A 24,552-nucleotide genomic window follows, 5' to 3' on the forward strand; every position below is an offset into this window, starting at 1 on the left:
CCCTTCCCTTCTCTTCCCTTCTCTTCTCTTCCCTTCCCTTCCCTTCTCTTCCCTTCCCTTCTCTTCTCTTCTCTTCTCTTCTCTTCCCTTCCCTTCCCTTCTCTTCCCTTCTCTCCTCTTCCCTTCCCTTCTCTCCTCGTCCCTTCCCTTCTCTTCCCTTCCCTTCCCTTCTCTTCCCTTCCCTTCCCTTCTCTTCCCTTCCCTTCTCTTCTCTTCTCTTCCCTTACCTTCTCTTCCCTCCTCTCCTCTCCTCTCCTCTTCCCTTCCCATCCCTTCCCTTCCCTTCCCTTCCCTTCCCTTCTCTTCCCTTCCCTTCCCTTCTCTTCTCTTCCCTTCTCTTCCCTTCTCTTCTCTTCCCTTCTAAGTATATTCTACCCTGACAGCCTTTCCTTTTCATCATGCATTTGTCCCAAGGAATACACCTGTCTCCTAACCCCTCTTCACTTTGACCATCTTCAGTTCAATCCAACCTTTCACTGCCTTCTTCACTTGAATAGACTTTATTCACTCTCTTTGCCTGTGACCAAACACATTTTGTAATGTCTCAAAAAAAAAATCCTTCTACACTTGCTGTTTGATACACATATCACACCTCTCGCCTTCTTAATATCTGCTGTTCTCCAACATTTCTCTTTACAAGCTTGCCTTTCAGAATAATCCTTTCATATTCCCAAAAAGTCTCCCCTTTATTCATCTTTCTATACAGACCACTTATCCTGCATTCATGCCCACCTAACCTGCATTCATGCTTAATAGCTTCCATTAAGTATCTGTTTCCAGTACCAAGCCATCTCATTTTCCCAGTCTTCGTTTTTTTTTTTCACCTAGCCTAATCTCCCCCCTTCAACTTAAACTCATCATGTAGCTGCTTCCATTTAGTAGCCACAGTGTAGCATTCAAAGTATGAATGACTCCCAACCCCACACTTCTATACCCCTTCTAAACCATAGCTTTTTTTCCTCTTTAAATACAGCTACAATTTTCAGGACCCTATCAAATATAGTTAAAGCTGAAAGTGAAAAGTGTCTAACTCTGTCTTAATGAAGTCAAGCCTCTGAGTTGGGCAGAAAGCGAATTTCTTCTAGTTTATGGCACTCATCCAAGGTCTTCAAGTATGTATCAGTCCAAACAAGACTACTACTGTACTGTCTATGAATGGCAGGGAAACATAATTGTCAAAACCTATATGGTTGGGACCATATGGTCAAGAATTTAGTTCTTTGAACCATTCTGAATGCGATTATGTTACACTGGGGATCAGGTTATATGACCTTTTCCCATTGTAATGTAATCTTGGAGGTCGTATAAATAATCGCCAGGGGGTGTGGGGCCAAAGAGAGGCTGCCCCCATGCAAAAACAGTGTTCATGTTGTTTGGGTGGTGTTTGGCTTTAGTTTACCAACAAACTAAATGGTCAATCATATGGTGTCGACCATATGGGTTTCAACAATCTGGTTCTTAGATAAAATAAAATAGATTCAAATGGCACTACCTGGAGCCAGCCAACCATCCAGGAAGCGGAACATATAAAGCTCTTTATCCTGCAAGACTCCCCTATTTTCTTTTCAAATATTTTAATTTTTTTCTTCTTCTCTTGTATTGTTTGCATATTTCAGTTCCAGTAATTTTACAAGCCAGAATTCAGTTAAGTTATAGACGAAATACAGTCATATTTAGGTGCATCTTGTTGCAAGAGAAATTTCAGTATTACAACAAAATACACAATATACATAACACCCTATATACAATATATACAACAAGTGCTACAGAAAATCAACTTCTGATTAAGATTTGTGTCATAGTTTGCATAATATTTATATGACTCCACTATTTTGATTAGCAAATTGACAAAGAAACTGAGTGTAGACAAGAAACTAAATAATATTTGTACTAAAATTGATGCTACGCTTCCCCCAGAACAAACCAAAGGAACCTGCATACACCAATGTATCACAAGACGTCAGTCCTGTCCAGTGACATGAGTCCAAGTGCTCTGCTGAAGCAAGCATGTAGCCTTGTGACGATTATCCTCCAAGAACTGTAAGGGAGGTACTTGTTGAAATCAGTGAGCTCTAGGATGTAATGGAAGACTCCTGTCCCCATGGAACATAGAGAAAGTGATATTAGAACATATATCTTTCTCTAAAGGAGCAATAAGCGCTATGGACCACTTGTACAGAGCAGTCTATGACTGTTCAAAGAGGTTTTTGAGATGTATTGGTTTCTGAAAGAATTTTCTGAAGAAAACTCTAGTAGCTTGCTCAAAGACGTGTGTTACTGGCAAATTGCAAAATCAACTAATCCTTAAAGATTGTCCTCCAAGTCAAGGTAGATTCAGAGAACTGGCCCTACACGCAACCTTATGTAGCAGTCATGACTGGAAAAGCTGGCCTGATACAGTCATATCGTTTGTAGAAATGACCTGCAAAGCCAGGAGAGTTAAAGAAATGTTGAATGATGAACACACCATAGCCTTACATTTTTAGTTTATATTTTCAGTAAATTCATTACCTCTGGAGTTTACATCTTCCATCTTACTTCTATGAACTCATTGTCAAACAATGGCTAAGCTAAAAGGGCCTGCCACCTTGCTGGCTGCATCATATTCTTTACCAGATAAGGTAGCAGTAGCAGAAACATCTATAAAGGAGAGAACAGCCCTTCCCACACTAGTTTTCATAAGCCTTGAGATCACAAATCCTGGTGCACTATTTATCACATCATAGTAAGTACACCTGGCTTTGAACCACAGCCGTTCTGGGAACTGGTCCAGTATTACAACATACATCAGTTCAGTGACCTATAACTAACTTTTGTGCAAGCTAGCAAGAGGTTTAACAATGTTTTTCAGAGATGTTAATTACCTAGCAAATTCTGACAGCTAGAATACCACTAAGTTTCCTTAAGATTGAAAGCAATAGAGTTTCATCAACTTCCATTGAAATGAACACCCTCCTATACTCCAGCCACCTCCTAAACAGGAGAAGCTATACTGTTCATCTCTTTAGCACCTACACAGCAACCTGTCTCACAGACTTATGCTCAAAAAAAAAAAAAAAAAAAAAAAAAAAACACGGAAAACCTAAAGCTAAGGTGAAAAGGGACAGTTCCACTGAAAAGACAAAAAGTAAATTCCTCACACAGCTGTACTGCTGTGCTTTGACATATTTTCTTTTCTGTTTTTTTTTTTTTTTTTTTTTTTTTTTAATTATTCTGGAAATTTAGATGGAATCCAAAGTAGTTAGCATTATAAGGAGAAAGCACCACTCACCTTACCCTCAACCACTGTGGCAGTAATCCCATCCTCTGGTCTTAGAAATATTTTGTGAGCATGTGAATGGAGGACGAAGTTGCGACCACAAAGATATCATCAGCAGAGACCCTTCTAAAATAAGGCTTCTTATGCACCAGCACCCCAAGAGTTCTGACCTGTCTAAAATGGATCTGTTTGCAAAGTAATAGAAACAATTTAATTAGAATGAATTAGCAATATTTTGATTAGAAAACTGTGTACCCACTTTGTTCCTACTAAAGGAAATAATATTGATTCAACTTTCCGAAAGGTATTTTCTCACAAATGTAAATCTATAACCCCCAGCAAGGATTCATAACATCTGATAACAAGAGGTCTATTCTCCATTAACATTTGCCACAGACATTAGGACAACTCAAAATATACATTTTGTAGGCTTCTCGGAACCCTTCCCCTTCCCATGAAGCATCACGGATGCCTTTTTCTGCACATTTTCTTTGTCACAATTTAACTGAATAAAAGAAAATGACCACAGGCTATTTTTCTTTTTTGGCTTTTTGTAATTTTCAACAAGAGATTGTGGGTAAGCGTTTGATGGACTTGTAACTGCAAGTCCTGGAATAGCAAGATTGAAAGAGCAAAAATGTGTACTTGTATAAATCAAGTCCAAGACTGCCATTTTTTGGATTATTTCCTTTTCCCTCATGTATGTCAAACATGGAGATGATCATGCTATACATAAACCTGGGGACTGTGGGGGGGGGGCTTACATCACGCATTAGGTGTACAGGAGGCCTGTCCCTTACAAAAAATGACTTTCAATGGAGAGCAGCAATGTTTGACATTCACTCCACTCCTCCATTTTCATACGTTTTTTATATAATTCCAGGTCTTGCAGTTAAAAGTCTTGGAATTATAACAGGAAGCCAAGAAAGTGAGTACAATGTTACCTGTTTTCTTTTCTTACTTCTTGTCATAAAAGGTTACCTTTATTTGACAGATGTTTTTTGTCAGAAATGAGATCTCAGTCTTTTATTTGTTGAGATTTAAGGCCTGGACCCTGCCTTAGGCCTTGTGACATGTCAACAATATTTTCCTAAGTCTGACTATAATAGAGCAGTACTGTCAAATGAGATGCACACTCAAAGTTTAAAGTGCTTAGAGTAATTATGTAATCTTAACAGAAGGCGTTTGAGTAGGGATTTCAAGCTAGTCACCCAAAATGTTATAAGAAAACATTGCACTTTGGGGAGGTTCCCAGTTCCTGCAGAACACCAGCCCTCATGGTGGTCTATTGGCCCATTGGTTTCAAACAGAGTAAGCTCCAGTTCTAGCTTTACCTTCTTTTGGGGGGGGCAACAGAAAATGCAGAGACTACCATTCAGGTACACATACAGCTTTTTTTTCTAGTATGTAATCTATATCCACATCCCCTGGTGGCTGATGTAAGCAGGACATTGACAACTGCATGAGTATCAGGTCATCAAATTTCATTTGTGTAAAGCAATTTTCTTGAAAACATTGATTCTGAAAAAAAAACAAGTTTGTCCTAACCTCATTGGTGTGACTGTGGGCTATGACCATTGGTTTGATGTACTGAAGCCGACATCCCTAATTTACCCCTAATGGGGACTAGGCAGGCCTCCACTTGGTCAATGGGAATGGATGAACCAGAATCATCAATATTCTCTCCACACGATAGGCAAGCTGTTTACCTTTCCCTCCTGCTTCATCTCCTGCCAACTCCTCTAGTGCCTGAGATGCTAACCGAACCCATGTGATCTTGGGTGCAGTGAGAGCTGCCTTATTGAAATTGCATTTCCATTTAATGATAAAGTCCTTGCCTGGTCTAGTGAGCCTCTGGGGCCATCCACTCATTCTTCCTAAAGCCAAAACAAATGTTAATTAAACATGATAATCAGGCAGGGGAGGTTTCTCCCCCTCCTTCCTAAACTAAAGAGGAAATCTCCTCAGAGGTTTGTCCCACTTTACCTTTTTCAACTATGGCTGAGCCTTCAGCATCAAAAAATGTAGTTAAAACAATCAGTAGTTTTACTAACTTTATGAAAGTACCAACTATGGTTATTGCTAAATCATTCTAATTGAGATGCCATCCCCTCCAGCTCAATCAGTGATGTCCAGGCCAGGTACACAGCAGCCTGCCCTTCTACTTGCTTTATATGTCATAGATTGTGACAGGTTGCCAAAGGCTGTTTTATGGGAAACTTATGGACTGACATTTTCCACTCAGCTAGTATTACCAGCTCTAATGATAGCCTCACTGGGGTCACAGATTTTCAGACTGGTATCAACTTTAAAGATGTGGCACCATTATTGACTCCAGTGTCAACTGTAATGCCATTTTACTGGTGTCAGCGTGACCTGCTTCTGTCAAGTCACAAGTCCTCATACTACTGATGTTGATCTCCTGACACCAATGCCTGTGATGCAATACATTTGCCAAAGATGGATTTCCCAATGGCTTAACTAACTTGGATGATGTTGGTGTCAGCACCTTAGCCTTAACCATCAGTGTAGGTGGTGAAGCTTATGATTACTATCCTGTGGTAATCAATTCAGTCAATGCCTGCTACAGTGGTGTCAGCTTGGTTCCAGGATCTTTGTTACAATTACCTGTCCTTGATTTTGGGGCTTTTAGACCTGTTAGATCTACACTGCAGCAAGACAGATTGTACTCAGGTTTTCAGCAGTGAATCTCTCCAAATCCTCTTCCAAACAGGCTTCTTCATCAAGACAGTCATTTCTCACTCCCTACAACCCACCACAGAAACCAAGCAAAACACTGTCTGAGTCTAAGTATTTTGATTTGTCAGTATATTCTCCAGATGGGATAGTGAATAAGGAAGAGACTGCAAATTCATCAAGTTCCTCCTGATGACCATAGATTTGAAGAGTGCTCCATTCCACCTTTCAGTACAGACTGCAGAACACCTGTATGGTCAAGCAGTAGTCTTCTCCGGTGGTTCCCAAACTGAATGTCATAAAAGATGCTACAAGTATTGAATATGAGAACTCAAATACAATGGTCCTGTGAAAAGAATGTTTACTGTGTTTTTCAACCTCCCACCCCACCCAGGGAGAGGGCATTCTAGTTGGAGACCCTGAAGCTAAATACAGTGATCTCTGCAGCAGCCCTTATGAAGGCTTCTATGTCCCAAAGCCCCACTGTCCATCTGCCAAAGAGTCAAGAGCCATCAGCATGTCTGAAGAATCTATCTATGCAGCTACCAATTTATCTTTAAAGATTCTTACTTGTGCCAAGTATAGGGTGCATTTCACTGCCTCTTAACTGATGAAACTCTGGAGGGGTTGCCAGATGTGCCATTGAAAATTGTTGACAAAGGACATGGATTCTTTGCATATGAGCAACCTCCTTGTACACATTAAGTATAAAGCAGTGGAAGAAACTTCCAGAGTGACAACATCTACCACCACATCTGACTTTAACTAGGACACTAAGTTGGCCTTTATGGGCCCTTCCTTTGCTGGGCCTCACTTATTTAGGAAGGAACTCCATGATCACCAGAGAATATGGAAAGAAAGGGTAAAACCCTGACTATTATAGGTGTCAATTGCCACCCTCCATGGTGTTTTCTTATTTTTCAAAAACAGAGGAGCCAGTGCTGGATGTTGTTTTGGCTCAGCACAAAGCAGAAACCATAGCCAGAGGCCTCTAGAAAAAAGCCAAATAACCATGCATGTTTACAGACCCCAAAGTAAGAATCCTTATATTTTCAAGGAGGCTGTGGTCAACCCATATATCCTGTACCTCTCTGGAAGCATTGGGGGGTTAAGTGCCCCCTTCTGTCCACCTGGAAGCTCATCATGAGGGATGGGAGAGCAAAGACCATAATATCCAGATGGTATACATTGCCAGACATTTCCATCCCATCAAAATATGTGTCAAAGAAGAAGGTTTTAATTTTTTTACAGTAAAGAGCTTTCCAGGAGGTCCCACACAAACAGAAAAGTTTAAGATATTGCTACAGATACTTTTTGGAGTCAAAGATGAAGAACATCAAGCCAGTATTGTATCTCAATGGTCTAAACATCTATGCTTATCAGGAGACTGGATGTGCACTTTGGATTTCCAAGATGCCTATCTCCATAGAAAAATCACCAAGGAGGTGCCTACACTTTTGGGTAAAAGTGAGTCATTACCCTTTATAGGCTATCATTTCAGTCATTTTCCCTCTCATGGTGCTCACAAAGTGCATGCTCATGGGAGGAGATTACTAGAGACTGCAAGGAGCCAAGGAATTACATAGACGACTTGCTCCTTACTGCTCCATTTGAAGAAGCACTGGTTTATCATTGGGAATATCTGCAAAATTTATTTCATTCCCCAGGGTTAATGGTGAATCTTGCAAGATCAAAGCTGGAGCCACCTCTGAATTTGATTTCTAAGTGGTGCAACACCAGTGAGAGTTGGTCATGGCATCCTCAGGACAGTTATATGGCTCTACAGTCTACAGTATTTCAGATTCATGTGACCCACAGGTTTCACTAGAAATTTGTTTCAGGTACCTGGATCTCTTGACAGCAGCCCTAGTAATAGTATCACATACCAGCCTGTTGATGAGAGTCCCCCCCCCCCCCATGGACAGTTCAAGTTCCACTTTTGCCAGATCTCCATCCCCCTGTTCCATCACATCCTAACCTCCAGGACTAACAGGTCTCATCTCTCATAGTGAATAAATATACCACATTAGCTGTGAGGAACTCTTTCCAACTGCTGACTTCACAGGCTTCAGTCACTATGCAAGCATCTGTTCTGGGGTTTGGTATGACCATATAATATAGCAGTAACCCACGCCTGGGTGTGGGTAATGCTGTATTTACCCACGGTTGGTGTGGTTTGGTCATGAGGGCAAAGCCTGAGTGGCCAAACAAAGCCAACCGTGGGTAAATCCAGCATTACCTACACCCAGAAGTGGATTATTGCTATTATACAATGACATTATTTAAGAAAAAAAAAAATTACTTTTCTTAAATAATGGCATTGTATAATGCATCCTTGCTGCCCTTCCCAGCTGTCTGGTATTCTGCGGCAGTTCTTATGTACTCCGCATGCGTATGCCTACACAGTACATCAGAGCTGTGGGCAAAAGCAATGGAGAAAGCAAGATCTCCGTTGCTTTTTACAAACTGTTTTGCTATGTTAAATGGGTTTAACAGAGCGAGACAGCTTTAAAAAAAGCAACGGAGAATCTCCATTGCTTTTTTTAAAGCTGTCTCGGTATGTTAAACTCATTTAACATAGTGAGACAGTTTTGAAAAAAGCAACGGAGAAAGCAAGATCTCTGTTGCTTTTCACAAACTGTCTCGCTATGTTAAAGGAGTTTAACATAGCGAGACAGCTTTAAAAAAGCAATGGAGAATCTCCGTTGCTTTTTTTAAAGCTGTCTCGCTATGTTAAACTCGTTTAACATAGCGAGACAGTGTGAAGCAACGGACATCTTGCATTCTCTGTTGCTGTAAAAAAAAAAGAGTTATAGTAATGGAAAAAGTCCGGGCGACCGGACCTTTTTCCATTACTATAACTCTGATTTACAACGTGCACGCTGACCAATCAGCGTGCACATTTTTTAATATTAATGGGGGGTTGTTGTATAATGGCAGACAATTCACGGTACCTAGTCATCTAATCATCTTTACATCTACATACTAGAGACGTGAGATGTTCTTCCATTCATAGCCATTCAGGAATCCCTTCAGCAGGTGATGACAGGCATGCACTGTAACAGCATGGCTGTGGTATGTTAAATCAACAAATAGGGGAAATCCATTCTTACCAACTGTCCACTTGCTAGGTGACCATGAAAGCCTGGCAATAGGCTATTCAGTCTAATGACTTCACAGTGGTTGACCACATGTCAGAAGGGAGGTCAGACTGCATCACTTTCTCCTAATACTGCATAAACAGTCTTTAAGCCAATCAGTCAAACAAAGACTGCTCTTCCAGTGGGGTAAACAGCAATGTGAACATTTTTGCTTGTCTGGGCAACACAAAATATGAGAAGTATTTTCCCTGATTCCACCAAGACAGTTAATCCAAAGATAACCTCATCCACAGGCGACCTCCTGTACTCCTCTGCACTTTTGCTCATTACTTCTGTTGATAATATTAATCCAGAAATCTGGACTTCTCAAGACAAAAGTACTTCCCGTAGCCTATTTCTGGCTTAGGCAAGCTTAGTTCCATGTACTCCATCCTCAGATAATGGAAAAGCCATTATATCAAAATCCCAGTAAGATATTTCTGCTCCATCTCTCTGACAAACCTCACTCAGACATTCACTCGCTGAAATTACCAGTATGGCATCCCAAGTCTTGCTAATAGCCAGCAGCCTGGCCTTTTCAATCATGATAGTACAGATGATTTCTTCTTACCAGAAGCCTTCAGCTCAGAAAGCTCACATGGGCAAATAGATCCTGTTTTTAAATGGAGCTGCCCTTAAAACACTAGATCCTTTTACAGCTCGTACCCCCACCTCTTGTTTTGCTGCTACCTCTCAGAGATTTTCTTTAGTCTCAACCTCTGCTGTTCCTCCATCAATGGTAATTAACTGTAATCTCCACTGGTCTAGCTCCTGCTATTCTTGCTTTCCTTAAGGCCTCTAAAGCTTATGATTAACATTTTGTATCATGCCCCTCATTCAAATACCTCACCAAAAGGATCAAGGGTCTCCAACATATGTCTTATTCCACCAGACTAAAGAAACTTCAGCTCTATTCAGTAACATACCGCCTGCTCAGGGGTGATCTCTGCCTGACGTACAAGGCCATGTCCAATCAGGATTTGATGGACATGCTCCACCTCAAAAAATCCAAATCCATCAGGACCACGAGAGCTAAAGACTTAAACCTCGGCACAAGTATGAATAGGACATGCTGGAAGGATAGATTCATAACCCAAAGGCTTCCCATGCTTTGGAACAGGATCCCAGTTCATATTAGGCAGAACCCCTCACTAACTCTCTTCAAGAGAAATCTTGATGAGTGGATGGGAGATCGAAAATTTACCCCAGGGGTCACATCTGGGTCACTGCTAGACAGGGGCACAGTAAACTAATTCTATTATATAAGGGGACCTTCATTGTGTCACTACTAGACAGAGGCACAGTATTCTAGATTTATTCTGTACATTTTTGTACCATTTCATGGGGTGGCAAAAGCCACATCACTATGGCTAGGCTTACAAATGCCCCAGGGTAGATAGCCTAGTACTATACTATGAAACTATGAAACTATTTCCCCTTGAGGATTTATACTTCTTACTGAAAAGCTCCTCACTTCTACTCCATCTGTATCAGTCTCGATAACAAACTTGAAGAACCTGTCCTAGAAGATCCATGTTATGGTAACAATTACTCCAGGATACTTTCTGTTCTGCAAGCTGTTTCAGATCACACTCTATTGACAGTTTCACACTTAGAAACAACTGCTTAGTAATATCCATGGTGGCCATCGAGATAAAGCTAAACTAAGCTATTAACTGCCTGCTTTCTGTCCCAGTTTCACCAACAGTGGGAAGTGCCTCCTTTACTGCATGGATATCTGTAGGCAACACAGATTCTATGTAGGCAGAACCAAGGCTGGTTCAAAAGGTTTCTAAGCTCATTATTTCTAGGTGGTTGTCAAGCCTCACACAACATTGCTACTATAAGCATGGCAGGTCCCTTGAAGTCAGGATGGTAAATTCTACAAGAGTAGTAGACACTTCTGCTACTTTCTTCCATACCACTCCCTTGAATAATGTCTGTGCAACAGCAGCTATATGGTTTTCCGTTAACAACTTTGCAGGGCACTCTAAGTCAGATGTAATTTTCAGGTCTACGTCTACGTTTATGTCACCCTCAGCCCCTTACTTTAAGTGTACATGGTCTGGATTAACCTTTCTCTCCTCCATTTCTCTATTCTGATACTGTTAAATGATCTAAGAAAAGATCTGGGAGGCAAGAATCCATGATATTTAATGGGAAAAGGCAGGGTTTACAGTAACTTGGGAAAGTTTTATCAGCTCAATGGTCCTAATTAGTATGACATCATTCCTGCTGGTTATGTAGGATGGAATTTCTTCAATCTGTCATTATGATAAGTTCATAACATTCTTATCTACTTTGATTCATCGGCTCCCACATGCACAAATTACAGAATACCATACATTTTACAAAATGAACCAAACATGACTCACTGTGATAGGGGTGCAAGTCCCCATAGACTCCTCCCCATTACACAGTTTCATATGATAATGCTGAGGCAGCACAATCTTTATAAAAAGGTAAGTATTATGACCTGTTAAAACGCAAAGTACTTATCCTTCCACAATATTGTGGAGCCTCCAAGTTAGAATATAAATGTACAAGAATGTGGGAGAAAAATCCTCCATATCAGGACTTATAGACAGCAGTGTGCATACTTGCAAAAATAGTGTATAACTGCTTTAAATTATAAATAGTTTAAATATCCATATTCTGCATTCATGCCACTCAATGTATCATGTGCAGTGTGCTGAATTTCAAATAGATAGCCTCAAATAAATCAAGGTAGATCTAGATCCATACTAAGCAAAATCGGCTCATCAGAGAATGGAGGGTGCAGACAGTAAGAGAGTAGTTGATTGTTTTGATTATGAGCAATGTTTGCAAGGGGTTCAGAAGCTATAAGGGATCAGAGACTGAAATTATCCTGACTGAAGTAATACACATCATCAAAACTGAATACACGGTTTTGAAAGTATATTTAACAGGAAATTTCTTTTTGAGATCTTATATTAAGAATAGTTTTTAAAAACAGTTAAGTCAATCGTAACAAACACAATTGAGGATCCCATAAGAGACGTAATCACATAGACAAATAGTGCATCTTCACTGAGCAATAACCCAGTCCTTGCTGAAATAGATGTAGCACTTTATCTAATACCAATTTTACTTGTAAAATGAGAAAAAAGGCAGGTACAAAAAAGAAAACCTCTTCCATTTTCACAAATAAGACCTCCTACAGATTGTTCTAGATTCATTCAATAATGGGAAGAGAGAGAGGGAGACTGATGACAACAATGATAATAATTTTTATACGCAGTTCAGTGAAACTAAAATGGGGTGTACTATGCCCCCTGGCTTATAGGGAGAATATTTCATGTATAATACTGTACACTGGAATCAAATTTTTATCTTTATGGTCATGTCTCTGTCATGACCCTACATAAACGATCTTCCTCTCCTAACAGACCGCTGTCATCATGACTGCTACCACAGTAATTCTATCACTGATTTCCTTCCCTGGGATTCTTTTTCTTTTTCCGCTGCTATTTATACCAAATACTTATTTTCCCTTCTCATACTTTTTTCTTTACCTGACTGAGTTCACACCATAATTACCTTTTTTACGCTTGTTTCTTCTGTACTGCTTGATATTTCATTATAGTTCTGTTTTGCTATCTTATGATTGCCTACTCCAAACATCTTCCTATTTTTTCCACAACTGTTTCTTATTTATTACTTCCAACATATATATATATATATATACAATATGCTACCTTTGTTTCTGATTTTTACTGTGTTTAATTTATATTGAGTTTACTCACAGGTAGACAATCAACCAAGTTACTTTCTGTTATACAAATATACTCTTTCTTTAGCATCTGTTGTCCATGTTATATGTTTTCTTTAAGTAATGTACTAGTGGAGTTACATAATGTTTTTAAGTAATTTACTATTGGAGCTTTTCTCCTCAGGTCTCTGCTGAAAAATGGTTTTGTCCAGTCAGACTAACCTGGTTAACAAATGTCAAATAAATAAATAAATGCATTTATAAATAACAATGTTTTTTTGTATGTTAAAGCAATGAGTGTAACATGCAAACATTCTGAAATGATTTAAAGCAAGCTAAACTCTTTTTTTGAAACTCACTTCTATTGTAGTCCGCGGTGGTGGTGCTGTGGTAGCGTTGTCGCTTCACAGTAAGACGCTGTCTGGTTCGACTCTCAGCTAGAGCGTCTTCTGCATGGAAACATGCGTGAATGGGCATACCTTCATTGAAGGTTGTGCGTCGGGGCTGGAAACTCGGCATGTAAAAATCAACTGCCAATCATTAGCGGACCGGAGTTCCGCTGTGGCGACCCCTAACCTGGAAAAGCTGAAAGACACAACAACAACTTCTATTGTGGAATCTAAGTCAATTGTTTTAATAACAGTGACAATAATAAAATCACCACATACCTACACAAGAAATCTACAACATGCATAGGCTTGTTGCAATTTAGAAACATGCCTCTGAAATAAATGAAATGTAATGTGATAAAAGGCCAATGGAGTATAGCTAATCAAGATAGTTTTATATGAGACATGGAAATGTTAAAAGATAAGTTTGTTATAAGGGAGTATCCTGAGACTGACATTAAATATAGCTACAGAAATAAATGTTGAGAGGTTGTTACGTATCCATTTGGGGTAGATGGTATGGAAAAGGAAGATGTTAGTGAGATTAGGGAAAACTAAGTAGGTAGACATTTGTCTGTTTTTAACGCTAAGTGTTAATTCTAATGGCATCAAACAAATCAACCAAAAGAAATGAGCAGCTTGCAATGATATTGGACAGGTTATAGGTAAACATCCCAGATTTATGAACAAACAGAATATCAACATGAAGTTTTTGATTAATGGTATATTTAATACTGGTGGCTTGGCTATGGCAAGTAGCAACAAGAAGCAGGTAACAAGAAGAAGCATGGACATTATGCGTGTGATACTTGCTCCCAATACAGATTTTATTTGGAATATTCCATTGTATTTCGACATGCACACCACTTATATTGTCCTGAGGGGCATTTTAATAATGCAGCTAGAAGGATGGTTCGTTTAGCTGAATCTGTCATCTGTAAGTAAAGAAATAAAAGAGCTAAGAATTACTGTAGACACTAAGTTAAGCTGCAGTCATTAAGCTGCAGCCAAACTTCAGAAAGGTTTGCTCTGTAGCACACCTCAGACTAAAAGGGATAATCAGCAGATCACAGAAAAAGCCATTGATGTTCTACGGTAGAATGTCACATTCTGCAGCCCAAAATCAAGCCACCTAATTCATCTCAAAAAAGTTTAGAGATTAATAACAAAGAAAATAGATTAGTAAATAAGAATTATATTCGCCGACTGCATAGACCCTTTATGTTCCTTCTATCCTTCGGACTAATTAAAGGGGAGCTTTTCTTGGTATATTAAGGTCCGTCTAGCTAATATCATTTCAAAACTTTGAAAACTTGCACTTAAAAGATAACATGAATAGGAACAATCAAAAGATCTACTTATCTATTGCATGAAGTTAATATAGATAATCGAAAGAGATGGAAAAGATGCATGATGCGACTACAAACGCTTTGCAGTAAAGTACTGCTTCCAAGAAAGTTAAGCACCTCACTTAAAATTCAAAAACACTTCTAAGAATGTGGGGGACAGAAAATATTTATATGGTATAACAGAATCCAAGTTTCTCCAAGGCACAACTGCACAATCTAAATGTGTTACACTAGGAGAATCAGAGAGAAACCACTGAGAATGGGGATGGGGTTGACGTCATGATTAAGGTCTTCACCTCACAGACACAAAGTTTTGATTCTGATCTCTGGTCATTGGTAAGCATGGCTAGGCTTAAAAAGGCCACCTGTGTTCACCAGCCTAGTAATCACTTATGAACCTATGAGAAGCATCCTGCTCCAGACTCACAGTAAGGGAGACTGAGACTTTGTCAGGAGGGAAACTACACACTATAAAGAGTGGCAAATGAGCCTGTTGAGACAGTCTCCCTTTTGCAAACTAACGCAAGAAAAACAGAATCATTCTTTTCTCATTTTATACCCAAGTGTGCTTCAGAAAATATTTTGTAGAATGTATTGCAATGTTCAGACATATCAACTGTTATGCAACAGATATTCAGTGACATCGGGTTCCAATAGTAGAAGGCATAATTCGCTTATGTTTAAATGTGGGGCCTGCAGATATTGTAGACACATTAATGATGGGCCGTGCGTTTCCATACAAAGTTATGATAGGACTCTTCCTTGCCCAGGTAGGTGCAATTGCAACACTACAATATTGGTGTATGTTGCAATGTGCACCAATTGTCATGGATTCTACATTGGCAAGACAACACGTAGGCTCCGTGACCGGATTGCCGAACACCTAAGGGCAATTAAGAACAAAGACAAATGCAGTGCTTTATTTTTACACAGTTTGGGATGCCTTCATTTTAAAAAATAAATTTTTTTTGTCATTGATCGTGTATTTCCCAATGAAAGGGGAGGTAATGATAAACTGAAAGTTGAGGAGAAGGAACTTAGGTGGCAGACTCAATGCCATGTGTCAACCCATCTTAAATGGCAATATATCTATTGCCCCAGTGTTGAAGCAATGGGCAAATATTATATAGATAGTCATGTAGTTTTAGTGAATTGCACACTCACTTTGTATTTGACCCACTAATGAATTTATTGAACAACATATGGGTATTGATTTTGATAATTATTTTAAAATGACTGAGGTGTTTATTATATATATATATATATATATATATATATATATATATATATATATATATATATATATATACATATATATATATATTATTTTTTAAGGAATTTTAAGACAGATTTGTGTTGAATGGTACGCTTAATATGAAAGCTGTATTAGGATAAATGTATGACATGACATGGTTTTAAATTAATTATTCATTCATTTACTTCATGATGTAATTATGTTTGATTGGTTGTTTGGAGACGAACTTTGAATATTTAAGCAATTGTTCTAATTTTTTCCAAATGACTCTGTAGAAGCCAGATGATTACTGGTGAAAGCACTTAATCATTTGGGATTGTATCTAATAAAGTGGAGCTTTCCCGGCCGTTTTTGGTTCATTTTTTTGTTTTTTACCTTTATCTGTTTAACCCTATTTGGGTACATTGTGGTTTTATTTTGCTGTCAAGATAGTCTTGCCTCCCACCAGCCAGAAGAGTGCAGCATGTCAGATTCTTCTCTAGAGGAAAAAAAATCCTCTGTGGAATTATGTTTACACTGCCTACAGAAACAGCTTTTAAGTCTGTCTTTCTCTCAATGAAAGTGAGGCTGCAGAAATCCAGAAAGGGAACAATATGCCATAAAACCTCCAAACCTCCAGGGGTTGCTCTCATAAGTGAATGTGCATCAAAAATTCATCCACGTAAGGCATTCATGAATACCTAAGAGCTACAATGATCAGAGCTAGGCATTTGTTGAAACACTGGGTTTATGGCAAAACCTAATGGGAGAAATGCAACCTCTTAAAGGCCGCTGCCTGCTAAAAATCTGAGCACCCAGTATTACTGCTGCACGGTTAAAACAGCACTGTCCAAGGCCAAGAATACAGCTTCTATGGGACCTGACAATATCCCTGGCTGTTTTCTACATGAACTACAGAGTGAACTGGCACCTCACCTGTGTGCCCTCTTCAATCACAGCCTCACCTCAGGCTTTGTCCCTACCGAATAGCGCACTGCTATAGTCATCCCTCTCCACAAAGGAGGAGCGACTACAGACCCTGAGAACTATCGCCCCATTAGCCTGACAAGTCTGATATGTAAAGCTATGGAATGCATCATCATGGACCTAATAAACAAGGATATAGGGAATCTCCAAACTCTGGATCCCACACAGTTTGGTTTTGTGAAGGGTAGATCATGCCAGCTCAACTTGGTCGACTTCTTTCAGTCAGTCACCAGAGCTGTGGATGAAGGCATGGTGGTTCATACAGCCTATCTTGATCTGGCCAAGGCCTTTGATACCATTCCCCACTCAGGAATCACAGAAAAACTCACTAAGCTAGGCATCAACCCCTATATCACTAGGTGGGTTGCAAACTGGCTCACAGATAGAACCCACAGTGTGAAAGTAGCTGGCTCCAAGTCAGACTGCGACCAATCACGAGTGGAGTCCCACAGGGATCAGTCTTGGGTCCTCTCCTGTTTGGTATCTACTTCTCAGAAGTCCAGTCCAACACGAAAGGACTCTGGCTGACAAAGTTCGCAGACGATTGCAAGTTGGGAGCTATTATTAACTTCCCAAGTGATGTTGACATCCTATAGAAAAGCCTCAATGAGACCAACAGCTGGTGTCAGAACCATGGCCTTAAGCTCAATGCCAAAAAATGTATAGTCATCCCCTTTGGGAAAAACCCAATTCCCATGAATTACCACATCGATGGTAGTCCACTGAACACAGAGAGCATTATAAGAGATCTGGGAACACAGGTTGACAACAACCTCTCTTTTGACCACCACACTGCCACTTTGGTCAGAAAGTCCTTCTATGTGGCACATCTCATTACTAAGGGTTTTACATCCAGGAAGAAAGAGGTCATTGTCTTCCTCTACTCTTCCCTCATTAGGCCAATCATCGAGTACAATGCTCATTTGGCATGTACCTCACTAGACACCTGCAACAACTGGAGAGGCCAGAAAACTACCTCACAGAGAGGATTCTAGGCCGTAAACACTTGTCCTATATGGACAGACTCAAAAAACTCCAACTATTCTGTCTCATAGCGCCTACTTAGAGGCAATCTTTGCTTGACTTACAAAGCCATGTCTGACCAGCTCTGTTAGAAATGTTACATCTAAAGATATCCCAATCCCTCCACACCACACATTCCAGAGAACTCAACCTCATTACCACAATCAACAGAATGTGCTGGAGAGACAGGTTCATAACCCAAAGACTGCCCATGCTATGGAATTGACTTCCCATACATGTCAAACAGAGCACCTCACTGGCCCTCTTCAAGAGAAATCTTGATGAGTGGATGGGAAACAGAAAATTCACCCCGGGGATCACTCCTGTGGCTCTCCTCGACAGAGGCACTGGAAACTAAGGTTGGGTGGCATGATGCCAGGGTAATAAAGGCTCCAGGGCCATTAGACTAGGACACAACTATGAACGTATAAACCTATGAACCTAAATATAACATGCCAGTAGATGTTCTTAAGCTCCAGTGTTACCATCAGTGTTCCAAAAACAAGAGGAATCTCAGACTGAAAGTTAACCATCCTAAACTTTCAAGTTTTCAGGTTTTTGTTGGCAGCTGACTGATCCAAAATAGATATCTAACCTTCTTTCTTGGGAACTAGAAGGAAATTAGAAAATAACCTAAGCCCCTGAAACAAGAAGTAACCTAATTCCCTGAAACTAATTGGAAATCATTGCATTACCTTTTTGTAGGTATCTCACCTAAAAAAGGAGTAACAAGATCTTGTTTAATTATGAATACTTTAGGCAATGGACATGTAGCAGGAACTGGTAGAAACTACATTGTGGCTTGTATCTTGTTCACAGTGATCCTGCTAAAGACAAACCATTTGAAATTACTTTCAGAGTTGTCTCAGAGAGTTGAATTTTGCCCCCATGTGAGGGCCATGACTGAAAAGGTAGAAGGGGTACAAGATGAAATTCCATTTACCACTGGTACAGGGGAAAGCAGTAATTGTGTACCTGCTTTAAATTTGTCCTAATCTAATGATAATTGCGTGCTAAAGTTCTGGTTTATTTGAGACATTCACCCAAATTAGGCATTGTCTCTTTCTCGTAAGAAATGACTATCCACAAACTGCAAGATTTTTTGAAAATGGTCTCCTATTATAACAGTAAAATCAAAAAGATGCCTCCTAGTCTTGGTCACAGAAGCATAGCATGAATCTGTAATCACATGAAACATGTTAGGTAATGTCTATTTTGTCATACAATTTCTTCCTAATTTGTTAATAAAGCTATCAGTTCCCGGTCTACAAAAAGTACAGTAACAGCCCTAATTACGTTCCAAACAGAACCAGTATAGTGATGACCTTTAAGTCCTGCATGCCTCCTAAGCATAAGTGGGTATGTATGCAGCAGACCTGAATAAACAAAGCAAAAAGGATTATCTTCATAAGTGTATTTGTATTGATTTTCAGAAATTTCAGATAGTATCAGAAGTCTGTGTATAATTTTAACTGGTATTGCACAATAAAAATCAGTGTTTGAAATAACTTAAAGATAAATAGCATGAGTGCAATTTTACTTGTAACATCCATAAACTGAACAAATTACACTCTCAAAAAACACTCTTACCCAGCTTAGCAGACAACAGTTCAAGCTGTTCAGTATCAAGAATAAGAGATTTGAAGCAGCAGTCAACATCATCACGCACCTTATAAAAATTATCCAAAAATGTAAAATTCTAGGTAAATCATCAAGTGCTTTATAAACAGTTCTTCAAATTTCTGTCCGTTACAGATGAGCTGTAATGGAGCAAAAAAGGATGAAGGAGCACAGTTCATTAACTCAAGGTACCATTCTCTTTAGACGAAATAGCTTTAGTCCCATTAAAATGATCTAGCATAATCTGTAAACTTATTTGAAAATGACTATCCTACTGAACATGACTTCATCTTTTAAATTCATTATAATACATCACATTAGTCCTTTCATCAGAATTAGAAAGAAAGCAAATAATAACCAATGGTCTTTTTCCTAGAATTCAACCTTCCAAGGAGATGAGAAACTCTGTATTTTCTTAATAAAATGCCCAACTAAAGGGACTGTAATCAAACTCAAAAGAAGAAGACATAACAGATTAATTTTTATCAGCAATTTTCCAGGAATCATTCAGTTTTATAACTTTCGCACAGAAACAAAAACTTTCTATCTATTGTCTTTAGTTCTTCAATTAACTAGTACAGAATGAGATTTGAAAAGTTAATGCCCTTGTTCTCATCATGTTTAGTACTTTATTATTATTTTATTTCAAAGATTTTTCCAAAAGATTCTTTTTTTACCATTCACTTTTTTTTTCTTTCCATGCAAAGCCATGACTAAACAAAATATGAACAGGCAATGAAGCTGTTCAAGTCTTAGGCTAAAATTAGCAATGCTGGTGTAATTTCAAGCAGTTTACAGTGAAGAGCAGATTTAGGTAAGAAAGTATTTAACAAAACACAAGTCTTAAAAATCATAAAAGAAATATAAGGGCAATAAAATTACATAAATAAGTAAAAGGCATTTAAAAAAGGGAAATGTATTATGTTGTACAGTCAAAAGAGACAAAATTAGTAAGCCTGATAAAATGATACAACAATAGAGATGATGGACAGTCAAGTAAGGTTTAAAGTAACTATCACATAACCTCCATGAGGTATTCTGCATAAAATATCACAGAAATATACTTTTCTCAGTATACTGTTACTTTAGTATCGCTTTAAATGCATTTCTAAACTTGTATGTAATACCATGTAAATAATAATAAATTAGGTTGCACACTTGAAGTGGAGAAAATGGATTTAACTGATGCGTACAGTAAGCCATTTAATGTTTACCGCTCTCCCATATCCTCCAGTTAAATTCTCTAAATATTTGAGCAAATTTTAGCCCATCTTTTTTCAACTCTGTGCTATGGTTACTTATTTTATATTTGGACACTTTCTTAAGAGAGATCTATGAAATGTATAGCTAATCACATTAACTTTTTTGGAAAATATCTATTGCTTACTTTACTGTGAGTTTTCTTACAGCCATTTCAAGCTTATAATTTCTAGTTCTTTGCTGTAAGTATGCCTCTGCTACAGTAAGCTATCTTAGCATTGTAGCTAACTTATTCTATACCCATGCCTTTCTTTTAGTCCATTTACAGCCTATTATATAATAGAGATAACTGGAATATTCTCAGTTTAACAAGGAATTTCACAAACTTATTCTATACCCATGCCTTTCTTTTAGTCCATGTACAGCCTATTATATAATAGAGATAACTGGAATATTCTCAGTTTAACAAGGAATTTCACAAACTTATTCTATACCCATGCCTTTCTTTTAGTCCATGTACAGCCCATTATATAATAGAGATAACTGGAATATTCTCAGTTAACAAGGAATTTCACAAACTTATTCTATACCCATGCCTTTCTTTTAGTCCATTTACAGCCTATTATATAATAGAGATAACTGGAATATTCTCAGTTTAACAAGGAATTTCACAAACTTATTCTATACCCATGCCTTTCTTTTAGTCCATGTACAGCCTATTATATAATAGAGATAACTGGAATATTCTCAGTTTAACAAGGAATTTCACAATAAGTTATTATCCACTCTGACCTTGCCCAGAATGTACCTAGCTAATTATTGCTCTAAAAGAAACCCTTTTTCCTTTGAATATCTATTGAAAAGTCATCAACTTAAAACAAAAAATAAACTATACTTTTTCTGCTTATAAATGTAAGCCAGCTGTTTCTGCTCTTATAGTGTTCATATTTCATTTTAGATGGCAGTGCAGTTTACAGCAGAATGATCATAGTATGAGATGCAGTGAGGTTTATATCATTATGTATATACTTGTTGTATAATGTTCGTTGCATTACGACATCGTTAAACTGTATTATACTAATTCAGCTCTAATAAGAAGCCTCCTCAGACAGTGATGGGTGAGTTTAGGTTCAAGAGTACATTCTGCATTTTATTTTTATTTTATTTACTTTATTTTACAGTGGAGCTAAGGAAATTTGACTAGACCAAGAAGGATGGCTCCAAAATGCAATCAGAAAGGCATGTAGGAAGAGGGCATGATGACAAAGAAGAAGAAAAGAAAACAGGCAATCATGAAATGGCAAAGCTGAACCACCAGAGGATGATGATGATATTGATGATGTGGACCTACTGTTGTCTATACATGTATCACAAAAAGCTGCTTGTAGCATAACAAAGGATACCACAAACTAACACCATATCATAAAGGGAAAGAAATGGGGCTAACAAGAGGAACTGGACTGAACCAATGTAAAACAGGAATAGGGGTGTGGAAGCTGAAACCTTCCTGACAAGGTAAGAACTTCCTTAAACTCAAAAGGAGGAAGTAGGGATATGAATGAAGTCGAAAAAAAAAAGAAACATGGATACAAACAAAGAGATGATTGTAAGCAAAAATAAAATGAAAATATTGCCATTAATCAATATAAATAAATTAATAAGTGAATAATGAATATGAAGAGTGAGGTAAGTGGAATGGAAAAAGAACTTTAAACACCAGCCTTGGGTTATGCTATCATATATTAGTCCAGGAGAGAGATAAATGGGAATGAAATGAATGGATGTAGAGAAAAAGAAACTGGAAGACAGCAGAAGAAGGGGACAAAGTAGAGGGGAACTCATACAGCAAATTGGAAAATGGCACTGTACAAACTAGGAGTGAATGGACAGGACCAAATAGGCCCAGACCAAGAAATCACTGGTACATCTCACTAGGGAAAATCTGGGGTGATTCAATGGCTGCACAAAGGGATGAGTCCAGGAAAGGAGAAAGAAGTATAGCAAACAATGTAATAAAAACAGTAACTTGGAATATACGAAGAATCTCACTTAATAAAAAGGAAAAAAGTACCAGCCATAGTTTCCTGTTTCTTTTCCAAACTAAGTAGATTTATTGACAAAAACAGAAAAATATATGTAACTTTGCCAGAAAGATACACAGTGAAAATTATTGCCAGCATGAAAACTTTGCAGTTAAATGGAAAGTTCAGTTAATTTGCTGCACTGACAGCTACTACATGAAACAAGTGGACAACTGATACTGCTCGATGGTCTCTCTGAGCTGCACCCAGATACATGGATGCATGAATACAATAATTTAGTTTATTTAGTGTGATACAGTCCTTCCCTAGACTTTAACCTGCTATGATGGATTTTGAGCTACAGTTTGTATTATTCCCATTCAAAATGGTTTTAAAGTCCCTTACCAAGTTAATTGAAAAGCAAACATTAGTTACTAAAGTCTTCTCAACTTAACAAATGTAATCTTCCTCTTCTCCACTTGCAGATCCTCCTCTGATAAATGCAAATATTCCACAGAAGTCCCACTTCAGAACATGTATGCCTAAACCTCAAGAAGTGTCTCTTTTTGCCCTAAACAGATCTGAAGAGACACAGTCCACACTGCTCCATACTTCACTCTGCTGGTTACTTTTAACTGCATGTGGATTACTACAATAAATCAGAATCTGTGGATTTATTTTGTGTGCTGGACTTTTTGATGTGATGGTGTGAATATTATTGTTAGTGCGTGCACCGTTTATGCTTCGGGCACCAGTGGTTGTTGTGGTGTTTTTTATATATATATATAGAGAGAGAGAGAGAGAGAGAGAGAGAGAGAGAGATAAAGATATATATTGCTAAGTATGATTTTATTTTACATATGAATATATTATTATATGGAAAATTAAGTGCTGACTGAGAATTATACAATGTATCTATCGCTTTCAACACCTGCCTTCTCCCCTGTCTTAGGATGCACTTGTACATTTTTATTTCTTAGCATGGTAGGCTATATTGTTAGTACTTTTTTATATACTGATTATCATATTTATTTGTCATTTTTTATTTATTTTTTTATTTTTACATCACCAGCGTCTCTTCATGCTTAGCTGTGTCTTATGTATTCCATTATCAAACTGCATGTATACATGCTTTTTTAAATTACATTTCTACTAGGGGCTGAGGATGGATGGATGTATGGATGGATGTATGGATGGATGGATGGATGGACAGTGTTTTATTTGATGTTATTTAACTCTCTGGAGGTTTTCTGCCTGAGCTCCCAATGAAATGGGTATTTATTACCCAGTCAGACTTTCCCAGTAAATAAATGTCAATAAATAAAATAAAGTAGATAGGGTTTTATTTTCAGCTAAATCATTTATTTGAAGAGGTAGACACAATGAGCTGTTGCTTAATAAAAAATAAGTATTGCTTGATATTTTAAATAAGATAAGAAAAATGACTGTAGCAAAAGATGGGGGGGGGTTAAGATTTATGTGATATATTAAGAAAGTAAAGAAGTGTACTATTTGATGTAAATATTTTTAACTATGTAGGTATGTAAATAAAGTGCTTCTACACATTTTGATAAATTGCCATGCAATATTTTACATACCCATGATCTATCAACCACCTGAGAAAGATGGGACCTTGGTTAAACATTTCATTCAAAGTATGGAGATCAGTATCCACTCATGCTACACTTCAGTGTCAGCAATGCAAAATAAATTCAAGCACCTGAGGTAGGAATCCACAACTTTGAAAGGCATGTATGTTACCTGTTGAGCCACTTACCCTGATTGATCTACAAAAGGACCCAGCTACATTAATGGCAAGGATAAGGAACATATAGTCATTAGCTCCTATTTGGAATCCATAAAGGACTTGTTATGCCCTACCAAGCTGATGTTTGCAGCA

The sequence above is a fragment of the Protopterus annectens genome, chromosome 9.part0 (assembly GCF_019279795.1).
Source record: "Protopterus annectens isolate FY-2018-M chromosome 9.part0, PAN1.0, whole genome shotgun sequence".
Taxonomy (NCBI): domain Eukaryota; kingdom Metazoa; phylum Chordata; order Ceratodontiformes; family Protopteridae; genus Protopterus; species Protopterus annectens.